The sequence below is a fragment of the Electrophorus electricus genome, chromosome 23 (genome assembly GCF_013358815.1).
Source record: "Electrophorus electricus isolate fEleEle1 chromosome 23, fEleEle1.pri, whole genome shotgun sequence".
NCBI lineage: Eukaryota > Metazoa > Chordata > Actinopteri > Gymnotiformes > Gymnotidae > Electrophorus > Electrophorus electricus.
In genome coordinates, this window is record NC_049557.1 from 6,315,899 (window position 1) to 6,332,098 (window position 16,200).

Below are 16,200 nucleotides of genomic sequence, written 5' to 3' on the forward strand. Positions count from 1 at the left end.
TACTACAGAGTGACTAACAAGTTAAAGGAATGACAAGTCTGTCTGCACCCATGCTTGATGTTAACATTTTACTAATGGATACCAGAAGAGCTATCCAGTAATAATAATAATAATAATAATAGTCTGTAGTTCAGTCAATATTCATAGACTTTTCTATGTGATAGAAATACTTTTCATTATATTAAATTATAAAAATTGTAATTTCCCCCCCCCCCCCCAGAACAAAGCTCAGTTGCCTTTTTGTGGCTGCATACCTCATTCTCTCCATAGAGGTTTAGTGCAGACCTTGTTCATATACATTTGGGGTCTGTTATCTCATTATCCTCTTGGCACTGTGCTCTGTCTCGAGAGCTTGATTGTGTGCAGATAAAAAAAACATTGGAAAAAAAGAGCAGACTGCCACCATAATTAGCTCTATTCCTTGATTAGCCTCTCTCTCTCTATCTCTCTCTCTCTTTCTCTCTGTATTTTATTGTGCAGTGGAGGTATTGACATGCAAAGTGTGTGGTGTGGAAAGTGTATCATTTTCTCCCTGAATGTCAGATGGCCCATCACTCTCCCAGCTGGTCCGAGGGGCCGTGGCCACCTGGCTCCCTTTGCCCTGCCTGGGCGAGACTCTATCGGCCCTGTTGAGGGGCGAGGGGTCCCCTGAAAAACACTGCCGCAAACCCCATCTGCTCCGACCTGCTCCCCCAGAACGTTAATGCAACCCGGCCGCTCCCCCTCCAACCCTTGACGGCCGGTCCAGTAACCCAGTCGAGATCAATGTCAATAGAAACACCATTTTCCTTTTTCTAGTAATTAAAAGTGACTCACTGAAAGGGGGTAAAGTGTCCAGAGGAGTAGGAATTCTATTAACGATGCACCGATCTTCATATAGAAGTAAAAATAGGGTGTGACCAGTGTGATTTTGCAAACAAAATGGTTCAGAATTATGACATTTAGTTAACTCAGCCTATAATAGATATTTGCTATATGGCAGCAGAAGTGTGTGTGCATGGGGTAAGATAGTTTTGGTGAGGCTGGGAATCACTACGACTGCACTGAGTACCCAGTCAACCCTATACATTTGAAAGTTTGCTCAACTGATTCTATTACTTGGAAAAACTTCACCACATTCTTTCCACTTCTGCAAATGCATAGCAATAACATCATATATGCAAGTAAATAAAAAGGAATAAGTATTCAGTATGTAAGCATTCTAACACCTCAAAATTATAAGTTTATCACATATCACATACTGCAACTCTGACTGATTTAACAGCTTGTTACAATGTTGGTTATTGATGATGTCTGTGGAGTGTAGTTAGTTCACTGTTATGTGTAAACGTTTCCTCCCTTCTATTGTGCTGGAGAGGTTCAGCAAAGGTCAGTACAGTTCCCCTGGGAACCTTTTACACCATGAAGGTTTACAGTACCACATATGGGGGCCACTTATGGTGTGACACAGAAGGGGAGGGAGAGAGAATGTGTAAAAGGTTTGTATTGAGCTCATTATTACTCCATCATGTTGTGCAGGGACCAGGCTGTTCCAGTTGGGCTTCATGATGGCCTTTCAGTGAGAACCTTTGAGAAATGACATTTCGCTGGGTAATTGTCTTTAGAGAAGCATGTCGTTAAGGGGATTCATTGGTTTAATAATTATCATAATTGTGTGTAGCCTAGAAAGATACCCACGTTCAGGGACTAAAACATCAATACCTCAGTAAAACTTCAAACAAATAGCCTGACAAACCAAAGTAAACCTTGCAGAAAATATGTTATTTTAAATAATTTTTCCTTTTTTTGAAGTATAGATCCGTTTTTATCTTCCCCTGTATGGTCGTAGACAGCACCCCATGTGCCGAATATTTTCTTTGTCATACACCACCACCCATTTAGGTGGGTCAAGGCTCAGACATGCTTCCTTAGATACAGATGAGTCTTGCCTTTTTTTCTCCTCCAAGTGCTGAGAATGTCTCTCCATTCATTTTAGAGAGAAGAAGAACCAGAATGAGTGATGGGTGATGAGAAAGGCAGCTGTTCTGTCTGAACGAGTCTGGCCGTTGTATTCAGCATGGAACTTGTTATCATGCTGCGCGGGGACTCGGCAGGGTCCCAGTGAACCGCTGGCCCCTGTGCGAGGTTAATAAACCTGGGATTAGGAATGTGTGAAGTCATCGGAGGTCATCGCCGGAGAGAGCTGGGCCGGCCCGCTCCAGAAACAGCTCGTTTCCATCTGCGTTGAGCTACAGTTTGGCCATCTTAAATTAAACATGCTACTGGCGCACTGGTGCAGTCCGGTCCATAATGAGTCCCTTAAGCACGCTGTGTGCGTGCGTCTTTCTGCGGGTTGCCCGTGCACATGTGTGCATGAGATAAATAGTGGACGCTTCGAGGTCCATGGGGGTGTTTAACGACGTTCCTGCTGAGAGGGATTAGAGACGCGATGGATGGGTTGGGATCGCGGCGTACAAGTGAGCCGATGCCTGTCTGCATTTCACAGGCCCCCTCGTTCTGGACGCGTGCGATATAGTAGTGACACTGCACCGGTGAAGAGTGTCTGAATAAATATGCAGTTTAAGGCTGAATATAGTTTTGCGTGTATGTGGCGAGGAGCAGTAAGGCTGCCCGACACTCACTCAGTCCCCCATGGTGTGCTGTGTAGATAATGGCTAGCCTTAGCCCCTATGTTGCGCTATGTATGTCTTGTCCAACTCAACAGGCTGTAATCACGTCGCTGTGTTTAATGTGCACCCTAATTAGTGCACACATGTTTCTCAGGAGCAGGTAGCGTGTGCGAGATCCTCCTTAGCCATTAACCAGGGACAGCCTGAATCCTAATCACGCTTTATTAGCAGGTAGAGACGACCTTGAGTATAAGCACATCTGGCGAATGCTACATTAACGTTAGCGAAGCGCATTAGCGTAGCATAACCCCACTCTTTCTGCTGACCACTATGCTTTTCTCACTGAATTCATCGTGCACATTTACCAGACCCCCCACATCTCCCTCTCTCCCTTTGTCTCTGTCTTTCTCTTTTTCGCTCCTCTTATTCACTGTGTGTTGGGACGTTTTCAGAAGGGAGTTGCCACAGAATAATTTAGGGTTGCAACAGCGGTTTTCACTGTCCATTATCATACCACCTTATTTATTGAGGTGAGGTCCTCCTTCACCATACTGCAGTTTCTCAGAAGATCAAAGAACAAAAACCAAGACAGATCAATGTACTTTATTTTCCTATCCCAATGTGACTTAAAATCATAGTGGTTTTTAATCCATTGCTTGTGTAAACGCAGTTGAGCATGCTGTTTATCTGCTGAAATGTGAAGTCATTTGAGGACCAACATTTTTTTGCATGTTGTTGAGCGTCGAGCGTGCTACCATAAATACTTTCTGACCAGACGTTCCGGAAATCAATCCACTCAGCCCCAAAAGGGTGACAGTGAGTCAAGGCCAGCCTCCATGACTCTGTCCATCCTTCTGTTCCTTTGTCTCTTCCCCTGTGTTTTTCCGATTTATTCCCTGAGTCGGGCATGTGGAAAGGACACTGGATGCTTGTTAATAATAGTGGGATGGAGACACACCGTTTGGACCAGGTCCAGCGAAATGCATGCATCATCATCATTACCATGGTGACTTTCAGAGGTAGCCTCACCTTTCAGGTTTTATATCATGGGTGGAGTCACCTCTACTGTCAGCAAGCGATATGATGCGTTTATTAACAGGTGTAGTCCATGTCTGCTCCAAACCCCCCCCCCCCCCTCCCCCCTTCCTCATTTCCTGCTTCCTGTTTCCTGTTTCAGGGTCACATTCACTTGACATCATTTTAACAATGGGTTTGTTACAATGTCCGTTTTTTGTGAACAAATTTCTATTTTATCTGGGTGTTTTGCGGACGATATAGGTTATTAAGTAATGCTGTGTTCTATCTCAGTTCAGTCTGCTGATATGAATTAGATAGATAGATTAGATAGAGAGAGAGAGAGAGAGAGAGAGAGAGAGAGAGAGAGAGAGAGAGAGAGAGAGAGAGAGAGAGAGAGAGAGAAAATAAGTCTATGATGCCTGGAAGCCTCTATGCTGCTGTTGTGTCAACATTATAACTTGCAGCTCTTTCAAACCAACTGATGCAACTGACAATGTTTACATAGCTAAAAAAGTAAAGCTTTTGAAGTTAAAAGTTGAGAGTGAGACAGACACAGAGAGAGAGAGAGAGAGAGAGAGAGAGAGAGAGAGAGAGAGAGAGAGAGAGAGAGAGAGACAGGGAAAGACATATGCACATACACACAGAATACTCTGGTCTGGGTTGTTGTGCAGAGATCTTAATTCATGACTCTAGTACTCACCTAGATCTTTCTAGGGTTGTACTGTTCACCACTGGAACAAATACTGGTATACAATAATATGCTCGCTGTGTTCAGGCAATTATCCATAATTTATGGCGTCAATAAAATTCTTATCCAGAAATGTCTGTGACACACACACACCAGTCACTTTATTAGAAATACCAATTTTGTACCTATACTCACTGACACATTTATTTGGTTAACTTGTCGTACAGATGCATTTTCTAAGTACAATTACAGGCTGCAGCTCATCTGTTGGCATGCACGGTTTGTCAGTCACCCTCTATCTTTTTCATCACTTGTCAGTTCCTGATTACAGGCTTGCTGCTGACCAGATATTATTTGGGAGGTAGATCACTCAGAATCCAGCAGAGCTAGTGACATGTGTAAAAACCCCAGGAAGACTGCTGTGCCTGATAAATTCATACCTCCAGAGACAGGTTATGGACTCACCCTCAAGGTATTGCTAACAGTATGGTATTTCTAATAAACAGACCAGTGAATGTACAGTATTTAGCCAAAACAATTCAATTCCACAATTCCAACAAACTGACTTTTATATATCAATATTTTTGATATTGTATTTTTATGGTATTTTAGTTGTACAGCATTTACAAAACGGGGCAGGAGACCCATGAGAAAAGCATCTCTTGGTTGCTGTTGGTGACAGAGAACATCCTGATCGGTCTTTGTGGGAAGTGAAGTGCTAGACAGTGATTTTCCACCATGCTGGCTTTCTGCTCAAGTGGCCCAATGAAGCTGGCAGCAACAAGATTTCCTGTGAGGTCTAGATTAATAAACACCTGTTACGCAGCCTGTCTGTGAAGCGCTGTAAACACATATATGTCCAGGAGACGCAAACTATAGCAGAATACGTAGCAACAACAACAACAACAACAGCATACTGTATACTTAATGTTCTTGTAATGTAGGCATTTATGTTTATTGTAATTGTGCATTTAAGCCTTAATGATTATCAAGATCTGTTTTAGAAAGATGCTCTGTGTGATTTGTATTTGATCTGTGTGTTGTCACCCACATTCATTTGTATATCTGTATCTGTGTGCATGTATTGGCTGTGTTTTTCTTTGGTAGCTTTTGGGTCCCTCTGTTTTCCATTTAATCTCTTATTTAGGTTGCTACCTAAAATACTACCACCAAATGTGGTAACTAGTAGTTGTTTATGTGCTTATAATATTTTATTTTGTTCTAAAAAATTGGTTTAAAGAATAAGTCAAATGGAAAATTAACCTTTGAATAAAGAGGACTAAATATGCTAAACAATTGTACTTTCAGATCTGTTATGCAAATTCATTAAAAATTCAACTCTAGAAAAAAATGCAAAAAATCAGGTCACTTTAACTGATGAAGGAGAATGAAAATGTCCTTAAGTAGTGTAAATTTGCTGGGGTCTGTTGCAAACTCAGACCAAATACAGCACAAAAGTGTGTCATGATGTCCTTCCCAGTTAATCTGCATCACCAAGCAGAAATGGTCGAAAACAACTGGCTGGTGTGCTTCGGCATTGCTCCTAGGCCTGAAGGACATGCTCTTCTTTCCAGCCAGTTTACCCACTGCAGTGTGTTGAGAGAAATCAAAGGAGAACCAGGTGCATGTATTGGAGTGGAAACCCTGAGGTACCAACTCCTGCGAAGAGTTATGAATAGTTAACGTTTGAGACGGGTGCGCATAGTGGTCGCAGCTTTTCATTCACGTGTTTTGATGTTTTGGAGAAACAGCCCAAAACCCACTTGAAGATGATCAGCTTGCTGTTGCTTGTACTCCAGTTCATTCTGTTGTTGTATTGCATGCATGTTACACGCTAAATTGGCCTGATATCAGCCTGGACCTGCACTAGCTCTGCCTGCACAGTAATGCTTCTCGATTGCAGAGATGGTCTTAATTGGGCCTGAGTGCCAGTAAGAGCCTCCATGTCAGACAGGGAATGTGCTAATCTGCCACTGAGAAATCAAACAGGTGTTCTTGTAGTTAAGGAATGTGGATGGGCGGAGAGAGAGGGATAGCCTTGGACAGACCAAATGGATGCACGCAAATGATTGGACACATGATTAGAACCACTCCATATGTCCAGTGCATTCATGTGTGTGTGTGTATGTGTATGTGTATGTGTATTTGTGTGTGTGTGCATGCAAGTATGTGTCTAGGTATGTATGTGCATATGCGGTTACTATTTGTTCTTGCTGTCCTAGGCACTCTGGGAGTCTATAAGAAGTTCCATTTGAGGCTGTCTAAAGAAAGTTAGCTTATGCCCACTCTCTTTTTTGTGAATCAGTTCCAGCTGCAGATGTATTGGCTGCAATGTTTGAAGAACGCATCTTACATTATGTTCTTTGTAATAACTGTTTCTTCATTACCCAATGATTCTGTTAATGCCTTGATACTAAATGCATATGTCCATGCATGAAAACCATTGCTTGAGGCATTGGGTGGTGAAGACCTCCCACCTCACCTCTCTTCATCAGTTATTATTAACATTGACAGGTTCCCAGAACATAGTTTTAAAATAGTTCAACCTTGGCCAAAACTGGAAAACAGATACCTACAAAAAAAACTGAAATTGTGTAGAGCCCCTTTGGACAGGCAAGTATGACAAAATATCACTTGATTTGTGGTAGCATTGTGGTTTGTAGAGAATTGCTAACAATTTGGGGCTCAATATATCCATATAGACAGATAAAGAGAAAGGTATGGAGATACGTGTGTATGTATGGTTGATGTTTTACTTCATATCCATTAGTTATTCTGGAGGAAATTAGATTGCAACTACAACTCTGATATCACAAAGAGTCAACTGGGTGAGTTAAGTTCATGTAAAGGTCTGTTTGTGTGTTGAATGTGTATGAACTTCTGAGCATTGGAGAAATAGTTGCATGAGTTATTATAATATGAATAAATTAATAATAACTATTATATTATTCTTAATATTAATAAACATTTAATTAAGTGTACTTTGTTCATGCCATCATGATACTCTATAAAGCCATTTGCAATATATCTAATTTCTCTTGCATTTTCACCTTAAAACATAAGATGCATTTTTGTGCATGCAGTGTGTATTTCTGTTTGTGTTTGTGTGTGTGTATGGGAACAGGGTTAAACCAGGATATCCCCATTCTCTAAGGGACAAGTCAGCCCATCTGGGCCTAAATAATTGGTCTCCTATTCATATTGCAGCAATATAATGGCCTGAGGCTATACACAGACATGCACGCACAGGCACACAATTGAGCTAGTTACAAGACAACAGAGGCAGAGACTGACCTTAATGTCGTGAGAGAGAGAGAGAGAGAGAGAGAGAGAGAGAGAGAGAGAGAGAGAGAGAGAGAGAGAGAGAGAGAGAGAGAGAGAGAGAGAGAGAGAGAGAGAGAGAGATTGACCAGAACTGAGGGAGTTGCTCATAATCACTGACCTTTTAGTTATATCTGTTCCGGATGGCTTGCAAAGTGACTCCCTCAAGTGAAAACACAGGTTTCCAAGTCCTCTGATACCTTATAGCCTTGCAGTCATTTCAGTCTTGATATTATGTTTCATTGCTTGAATGTATTATGCTGGCAGGAAGCCTGAAATCCTGTAAGTTGCTCCCAAAACAATACTGTACCAAAGTGCTGAAAGAGCTGATTGAAATGCAAGTTGTAGAATATATGAGTGTACACATATTTCACCCTGCCAGCATTTTTAAACAAAGACTTATTTAAACAAAGACTACCTTATATAGAACATTAAAAGTGAACACTGATGCTATAAAAATGTTGTGTTTATTTATAGAACTTCTCATTTCCCCTTATCCCTAAATATCCCGTTGTTTCCAGAACACATGCATTTGCTCGAAAATTTGTATGAATAAAACTTGAAGTGTCTATGTAACAGACACTAAGTTATACATGGATAGATAATTTCATCTGATTTGTCATAGCCAAATGTTCTTCATGATGCATCTGGCAATAAAATCACCATTCAACAGTTAAACCTACAGGCTGCTATGCCACAAGTGGTCCTCTCTCTCTTTCTCACTTTCCCTCTCTCTCTCTCTCTCTCTCTCTTGCTCTCTCCCTCTTGCTCTCTCTCTCTCTCTCTCTCTCTCTCTCTCTCTCTCTCTCTCTCTCTCTCTCTCTCTCACACACACACACACACACACACACACACACACACAAACACACATACACACACATTTCTCAAGAAGATGAATATGGTGGTCAGTGCAGCGAGAACCACTGAGTGACAGGTTAGTTTGGAGTGCTGTATTTATTACTGTGTGTGAGTTAGAGGAGAGAAAGTGTGTGCATGAAGTGGTTTCTTTGTCATTGAGTGTGGTGACACACACACTGATTATGCTCTCTCTGTGTGTGTGTGTGTGTGTGTGTGTTTGTGTGTGTGTGTGTGGGGGGGGTTGCTCACAAACACACACATACACTCAGACAATTACCAGCAAAAAAAACCCCCCCAAAAAACCAAAAACACACTTCATGCAAACCCAACTCAGAAATCCCGGTGTCATCTACCAGACCTCTTCCCAGCTGTTGCGCTAGTTATGCCCTTTTGTGTGCTGCACATACACACATGTAAGTCCACACAAGCACACGTACAGCTAGTGAATGACTGTCAGTCAGAACGTGCAGCCCCTGTTCTCTTTTTTCCTCTCATTTCTGTCACCCACTGCTTGGCCGGTGTCGCCTCCCTCAGACACGCACATCCTCCTCTCTCGTCTTTGTCATGTCTCAGCAGATGGATTTGGGAACAAAAGGGGGTGAGTGGGACCCCCCTTTTCGGCCCAACCCCCACCGTACACACACACACACACACACACACACACAGGCAGCTCACCTCATCGGTATTGCTGCCAGTAAAAGCTATTCTCTTATCTCTTTCATTCACTCTCTCTCTATTGCTGTGTCTGTCTATCTGTCTGTCTCCTTGTCTGTCTATCTCACTCCCCCTCTCCCTTATCACACTCTTTGCAGGCTCAGTGAGTGCTAGCCAGTCCACCCAGATAAAATCATCACCCTCTTTTCCCACTCCCACACGATCATTTTCTGTCTTTCTGTCTCTTTTTCTCTCTCTCTTTCACTCACTCTCTTCCTGACACTTTCTCTTTCTCTCTCTCTCCATCTCTCACCCATTTTCTCTGCACACCATAATTGTTTCTTTTTTACACAAGTATTTGTTCTCTTGTTGAGGTGTGAAAGCAGTAATAGGACTGTTGTCTGTTTGACAGCTGTTGTGTACAGAGCGTTCTGGTTTGTCTGCATGTGTGTGTGTGTGTGTGTGTGTGTGTGTGTGTGTCATGTTTGTGTATCTCTTTGCGTGTGTGTGCACACTGCCTGTTGGGCAGCTGGTGTGTAGTTCTCTGGGTTAGCAGGTCAGCAGTAATATAATGAAGAGGACAGAAGTTAATTTGCTCATCGACAAGCTGTAGATCACCACCCTCCAACTCAGGACTCCCTAGAACCCCATCCGCCCAAATACAGCCCACAGGAGGGATTGCCCAACAACCATTACAACCATTACAACCATTACAACCATTTCCATTAGCCATAACAATAACATAGCACAACATAACATAGCTCTTTCTAGACTATATACCTCTTTTAACATTTTTCTTTCATTTCTGTTGTAAAATAATATGCAGATCATGTCATTGTAATTTGAATAAGTATAGCTTCGATGTTATCATAGTTTAAGTTTACAATGCGTTTGTGATATGTCTTTGAGTCTGTAGTGTGCTTGCAATATGACACTGATGAATTATTCTTTGTCAGTTTTTTTATGATAAAGGAGGCCCCCTTTTCCAATTAGACCTCTTTTGGCATCCTTGTTTTCTTTCAACATTTTTTTCATATTTGCCTGTGCTCCTGATTTTTTTAAGGTTACTCAGGGAGCTGAACAGAACACTGCACATCCCTAAGTGCTGCTGCAGCATGCTGGAGAGTTATACAGTGTGAAAGTTATTGCAGGGACACAAATTTAGTTGTCACACACTCTTCCTCGATGACCCCTTTCTTCCAAGAGGTTCAGTGGATAACCATGAGTTTAGGGACACGCCTATATTCTGAGTGATGATCTATGACCTTTACCAGAGATACAGACCTATTGAAACAGCCACTGGGGCTTTAACGAAGAAGGTTCCAGAATGGTTAAAGTGTTCTAGAATGATTCATTAATTCTCTAACAGCATAGAGGAGAGAAGAATGTAGCCTTCATGTGCTGGGGTGAGTTATTGATTAAAAATGGGCCCCTATGAGAATTTTGTCCATTGATTCTAAAGTTGTATAAGAAAGGTTAAGCATCGAAGAGGAACAAAGTTTGTCAACACATGATGTGTAAAAATAACCAAACACCTATACACTTGTTCTTGGATGGTGTACTATGGTGCCTCTTTACACACATGCAATTGTTTGTCACACAAAAAAAAGTATCAGTGTTAATAAACACCATATGTCCTGCATGTGTTCTGCAGTGACATGTACAGCATTAATAGAAAACATAAATTGCATGAAATATACAAGCTTCACACTACCTTCACCTTGATGATCATGAAGAATCCCATGATATGATATATGGACTCATGGATTGCTGTTTAAATGGGTATTTAATGTTCAGAGAAGTGCTTAACAGAGTGTCTTGTCAGCTGTTGAGAGCATCAATCCTCTGATCTAGTCAAACACGGAAACACCTGCGCTCTGAGCCCCCTCTTCACTACCCTGTTCAAATATTGAGCAGGTACTTAAGTACTATTTGGCCAAGAGTGGGTCATCCTGAAGGGTTCTCCATACTCTAAAGATGACTTGAAGAGACTCAATCAGGAAGCCACTGAACTGGATGAGATGAAAACTGGTGATGTCAATTATTCACACAATAATCAAACAGTTATGCCATTTTCTTAGATGAATATACTAAATCAGCAATCACACCTACATAAACTGAAGACAGAGAGAGAAAAGAAATGTTGCTTACTTGAAAGGCTGAAAGAGGCAGCTAAATGTTTGTGCTGTTTTAGCACTAATAATAGTATGAGTCCTACAACCATGGCAAAAGTCAAGTGTGCTTTGTTTAAAAATACCAGTTACATGTGCTTGTGCCAGTCAATAAAAGGGTTGTATGCCAGCCAATATGTCCCAGTTAGGAAATGTAACCCTGCTCTAACCTTGCACTTACCTCACTGGCCACTTTATCAGGTGCAATCTTCCAGGTGCATTTGATAGTACAGAGAGTGTGTCTGTGGCCCATCCATAGCCATGCTATCAGCAACCCTCTCTACTCTTCATCGCTGCCGCTGACCAGCTGACCGACGTGGTAGTGCCATCCGCCACCCCAAAATGTCCGTCCCTCAGTGGTCGAAGGGTTAGTAGTGAGCTGGTGATGAAGAGCTGGAGGTCTGCGCATGGCAACAGATGGACCTTCCAACAAGAAGTTAACTAATGTTAACTATTTAGAACGTGACAGACACACATTACTACGGGAACAAGAGTGGAACAGAAAAGGGCGCTGAAGTAATGTTGAAATAACATTTTCTAAGGGTGCAAATTGCTGTATACCAAAAGTGAGTTAAAAGAATGGCATGACATATGCACACATGCAGAATGGGAGCAAGAGCTTTATTTGGTGCGAAGGTGAGACTGTGCGGAGTTCCCTGCCATTATGGCATTTGTATCCATCATGTCTCCAAACAACAGCAGAACTCAGACAGCTCTCAGAGCAACAAGCACCAGGCCATTATGTTCTCACAGTGAGGTGGTCTCGTTATAGCAGGTGTGTGTGTGTGTGTGTGTGCGTGCACATGTGTGTGTATGTGTGTGACAGAGTGAAAGAATGCACATGTACTCTTAAGTGCTATTTTTTGACCCATGATCCTTGGCTGTATTCTTGGCATCATGCTGTCTTGCAGTTGTGTTTCTGCAAACATACTATGGTTCATTTGCATTTTGGGTGCAGTTTTTTCCTCATGTAAACACGTTTTATTTTATTGGGTGCTTACATGTCAGTGCTCATGCCATTTCACAGCCCATGGTAATATACATATAGTTGATTTTATTTGGCCCAATTTCTCCCTGTGCCAAAATCTCAGTAAACCACAGAAAGCATGCTTCCCTTTGTATTGTGAGGAGTGCTTGTGTGTGAATGTGTGTGTAAGACAGAAATGTATGCCTTTGTTGTGAGAGAGTCAGGATGCTGCTTTACATTTGGTTTTGACTGTAGCTGATGAACTGTGATACTCCTTGTTTCCCTGTTCCCCTTACGATGAAATGCCTCGCGACATCTGTGACATGGGGCCTCCTGTCCCCCAGAGATACAACGCAAAACACACACAGGCACATGTGCGCACGCACACACATGCACACATACACACACACACACACACACACACACACACACACACACACACACACACACAAAAATGGAGAGAGCAAGAGGGCACCTCTGATTGATGAGTGGGTGAATGAGATGGAGTGAATCCCTTTATCAGGGTGGAAAATGAGTGGATTAAAATGTAGTTGTATGGCCCCTGTGGATAATGCAGGATGCAGAAGCACTATCAGCAGCAACCAGAAGCCCCAGGTGTCACCACAACACACACACACACACACACACACACACACACACACAAACATGCACACGCACGCAAACACATGCATGCACGTGCACACACACACACGCATGCAAATGCAAACACAGACAGACATGCATACACAGGCAAACACATGCTCAAATATGTATATGCACGCACACACACACACACACACACACACACACACACACACACACACACACACAGATGAACAAATGCACCAAGCTGTTGAATGAGGAGACAACTGATGCTTTGACATGACCTCTGAAAAGTGTTGTTTAAAAGGGCTACACACAATTCTTTCAGATAATTTCTCAGCTAATAAAAATGTTTGCTATAGTATGCTGTACTATGCTGTATAGTAGGTAACAATGGTGTAACAGTGATGCTACTAACAATGCCCCCCTGTGGGGGACTGGGGTTCAGTCCTGGTCTGGGTAAGTGCTCTATGCTATACCAATAAGACTTCTTGTGTAAGACTCCTAACACTGCTCACCTACCTCTGTAACGGGACTGAAAATTGTATGTTGCTCTGCATAAGAGCATCTGCGAAATAAATGAAAAATGGGAAAAAATGCGTTAATTGGAAAGGCACTTAAAACACTGTGCAAAATGTGTTTGAAGAATCCTTCAATAAAGAATTTATATTTGTGCATTAATTTAAGTAGTTCTTACAAAGAATTTTAAGTGAGTTAAGTTTTGATGGGTTAATAGGTTTACATTTCGTGATCTCAGGCATTAGCTAATTCTCTCTGAATCAGCTATGTAAACAATTCCGCAAATTCAGCCTTTTTACCTTCACATTGCAGTTTAAAGCCCAGAGAAGAGCTCTTCAAGTCCTGCATGTTCTCTGATGACCTTGATCCCACAACCATCCGATGACCAGTGTGGTGCAATTTCCACTTGAACCCTCAGCAGACGTTGTGGACACACACACTGTATGGCACGCTGTAATGAGAACAGGCATGTGTCTAATGAGGGGTAATTCATGGAATGAAAAAGGGACAGATAAGAGGGATGAATTAAGAAGAGGGGATGGAATAGAAGAGATGGGAGAGGAGAAGCGAGAACAGGAGTGGAAAGGAGTGGAGAGAATGGGAGGAGGGTAATCATGTGGAAATGAGCAATCTCCCAGCATGCCTTTCTCCTTCAGTGAGGTAGACAGGAGCCATTAGTCATCTGGCCCAAAATGGCATCTCAGGAGCCTACTTTAGAGAACGAAGGATAGAGGAGGAGTGACATTCATTCTTTCTCTCATTTCTTCTCTCTATCTAACTCACATTCTTTCACATACAGTTATTGTCTCTCTCTCTTGTCTCTCTCTGTCTTCTGCTCTCACTGCTCCGTGTATCCATTGCTGTCTCGTCAAAACTAACATGCATATGTACAGAGCCAGCCAGCCATTCACACATACATATATGTATGCACTAAGCTAGTTTGGTTTATACCACATAATTCATGTTTATGCATAAATGGAGCACAGGTCATATGCAGGGTGTGTGCTATGGAGCATGGATATGGCAGCTGAGCGCTGGCAGGTGTTTCTGTGTGTGTGTGTGTGTGTGTGTGTGTGTGTGTGTGTGTGTGCTTGAGTGTGTGTGCTACCATCATTCATTACATGCACGTTAACAGTAAAATTTTTGCCCTAACATGCTGAGACCCTGAAAAACAGGTCAGCTAGGGTGTCATAGTGAGAGAGAGAGAGAGAGAGAGAGAGAGAGGGTGAGAAAGAGGTAGAGAGTGAGGTAAGGCTTTGTAGTGAGTAGTGGAGACCAAAAAGTGTTTTGACACGTGTCATTTCTGCTCCATTAATGACTGAATAAGACTGAATCACTGATTCTGGCAATGTAAGCTCATAATGAGTAAATCACTATTCCCCCTCCTCACCACTGCCAGCAAACCATTGTAGTATGTTTGTGGACATTATTGAGGTTGGACTCTGTTAATTTCACAAGAACAGATGTGCATGAACTTCAGATTTGATTCATATATAAGTAGAGCAAAGCAAGGCAGTTATCCTGGTCTGATGTGTTTGTGTGTGTTTATGTAAGCGAGAGAGAAAGAGAGAGAGAGAGAGAGAGAGAGAGAGAGAGAGAGAGAGGGTGAGAAAGAGGTAGAGAGTGAGATAAGGCTTTTATGTCTGTTATGATGGGAGATTTAGAGTCTGATGGTGTGCCAACAGTCTCCCTAACATTGTGCCAACATTTGTCACATGTTAAGCATTCATGCCAATTGCATCGTCTGCACGTGTGCAGACCCCCCCCCCACACACACAAAACTGAAAAAAAAAATCTAAAATAATTTTCAAATTACATATTTATTTTATACATGTTTAGTTATGCATGTAACACGTACATATGAGCATACAGTAGGCTATTCATACACTTCCATTTTGTGCACGTGCAGCTGAGTTGGCTGCTGCAGGATGAAGCCTCCACTAAAATGTGGAACATTGTATTTACTTGTGCTGGGAAGTATTCCACTTCATAACTAGTTGTCCAGCAGAGCATCATAATGTAACAGATTTGTTTTTCTCATATAAGCCTGTGGAAGCATGAACCACTTAAGCCTGTTGATACCATGTGACTCTGGGGTTCAATGGCATCTCAGAATATTCTGTTTTCAGTGCAGTAAATCTAGATATTTACTGGATAACATGCTTTTAAAATGTCACTTTTGGTTATGGATGTTTGCTATTGCCAGCACAGAATCATGAGACTTCTTGCTTTTGCAAAGGACAAGAGGTCAGAGGAAGCTTTCAAACCGTGTATGCCAAAGCAGCAAACCTGACATCAGATCCTGAAAGTGAACCTCAGCAAAACAAGTTAGGGTCCGCCACAGTTGCAGGACCTCCAGGCATGCTACAGAAACCTGTACATGGCCATCTTAGATAATCTTAGGAAGCAGTTTCTCAGAGCTTTTCCATTTGGGAAAGTATGGGCTTCCTTGGACTAATCAATCCAAGCAAATTTGATGGAATGAGTCAGGTGTTTCCTGAGGAGGCATTCCAAAAAGTTATGGCCATCTGAGCTCAAAAACCTAAACTCAGACGATGACTTTCAGGGCAACAGAGACAAACTGAATGATTTCTTAGTTGTATTTAAAGACATGGAGTTGGATAAAGCAATGCATCAGCTACACAAGCTGATGTCTTCAGCTGCAAATATTGGAGCTACATCAGCAGGTGTAGCGAGGAGCTTCTTCTGCTAAAAATGAGTCAAGTCATACAGCCGCAACACAACGGGCCAAAACCGTCTCAGTAACCTCACTCTGTTGGCCACTGAGACGAA